Genomic DNA, 2,194 nt, shown 5'->3' on the forward strand with positions numbered 1-2,194 from the left:
AGATAGATAGATAGATAGATAGATAGATAGATAGATAGATAGATAGATAGATAGATAGATAGATAGATAGATAGATAGATAGATAGATAGATAGATAGTTAGATAGAGTGATTGATTGATTGATAGAAAGATATATTGATTGGTTGATTGATAAATATATAGATAGATATGTCTTACGACTGTGATTCTATTCTTTCCATTACCTACGTTATTTCATCATCATCATCATTGCGGTCACTCAGTAACGGTACTTCTTTATCTATATATGTAAAATATTCATATACATTGATACGTTTATGTACATATGTAGAGAAAAATATTTACCACAATAGAATTTTTGTATGTAAATCAGTACAAAATATTTGCCTGCATACAAATTTAAGGAACAACGATATTGTTTATTCTTTGAACAAAAGTAAAAGTATTAAAGAAAAATTTGGTACAATTCAGAGCGCTACACACGATATATGATCACATCCTGATTTGTATAACCTTATGATGAGGCTAATGTGTCTTGTTAGTGTACTAATCATATGACATACAAAAAATCAAATCACTTGCCATGATGCTTGTTGGTCTGAATACTATAAATTAGGTGATTATAGTTTTCTAATAGCTTTTAAATATTATTGTTAATTTTTGGTAGTTTTAATGTCGTTATCTATTGATGTATAAATTTTCTTTTTTTCCGCTTATCTTCTTGTCAAATATTTACCCTAAATAAATTCCTCAATATATCATTATGCCGAACAATAAATTTATGCCTAAAGTGTTTTTAAAATTTATATTGTTATGTTAAATTATAATGCTTCTAACATCAAATGTATTGTAAGTATTATACAACTTGAAGATAATGAAGATACACCTTTAGCTATTAAAATATTCCTATTTTTCACCTGCTCCTTACAAATACCAATAACTTATTCCATTCATACCTTAAACAAATTTCCATTTATAATAGTTGGTTGCCAGTGTAGAAAAAAAGGTAAATTCTTATTTTTTCCACAATCTTTAAATAATTGAACGAAGAATAGAAGAACCTGACAAGTACCAAAATAAACTTTATTGTTGAAATAACATATTTTTTTTGCATATTTGATTAGAAAAACAACATGTTTTAGTTTAAAGCCATCATCAGGTTGTAGTACAACATATTTTAAATTCTCCATTCAACGTTCATTTTTTTACTACTTTTCTTTTAAGATTTTTATTTTGTTGTATATATTGAAATTTGAAAATAATTCAGTTCAAGTTGTTAGGAAATATTTGCTGAAAATACTTACATAAATTTAACAAATATTTTCGCAGACTTGTAAAGAGGTTTTGTTGTTTAATTACAGAATTTTTAAGCAAAACTTTCAAAAATTAAAAGAAAAGGAATTTATATGTATAGGATAAGTAACATTCTAAAGACATGTGAATTTTATTATTTTCTAAATTTGTGTGTCCAATATTGATATTGGAAACGCAACGCAGCTACATGTGATAGTGGCAATAATTCCCACTATTCCTAGTGCATTCTTCTTATACATCTCTTACAATTAGCTCTCTTTAATTGAGAAAGTAATCTTCTAAACATGACAAGCACTTTTGTCCAGTTCTTAATATGCCTGCTGAGGATTTCTTCCTCCCACAAAGAATGCAATTAAAGTTTAATTTCTATTTACAAAATTAAAACTAAATAGCATTAAAAACTAAAAACATTTTTCTTGATTTCTTTACTTTTTGATTCATCTTGAGAACTTAAGTTTTCAAAAAATTTTAGTACTTTCTTTTAAGGCAGCAACTTTTACATCAACTTTCTCATTGAAAATATTTGGAAATAGTTGTCTGAATGTATGTAAATTACTCTGTGTTTATACATACATATAAACATAAAATAACTTTAAATGCAACTTAAAGTTGAAATTTGCAAGTGTTTTATTTCTAAGATGATGTGCATTTGAAAAAATTTATTGCAATGAGAAGTTGAAAAATGAAATGGAGGAAAGTGGAAAATTTTAAGGACGAAGCTAAACTACTTTTAAAATCCATTATATTTGGTTTGAAACCCATTGTTATAAATAGATAGATATATAGTTAGATGGATAGATAGATGGATAGAGAGATAGATAGATAGATAGATAGATAGATAGATAGATAGATAGATAGATAGATAGATAGATAGATAGATAGATAGATAGATAGATAGATA

This window comes from Lucilia cuprina, chromosome 2 (genome assembly GCF_022045245.1).
Source record: "Lucilia cuprina isolate Lc7/37 chromosome 2, ASM2204524v1, whole genome shotgun sequence".
In the NCBI taxonomy this organism is placed as follows: domain Eukaryota; kingdom Metazoa; phylum Arthropoda; class Insecta; order Diptera; family Calliphoridae; genus Lucilia; species Lucilia cuprina.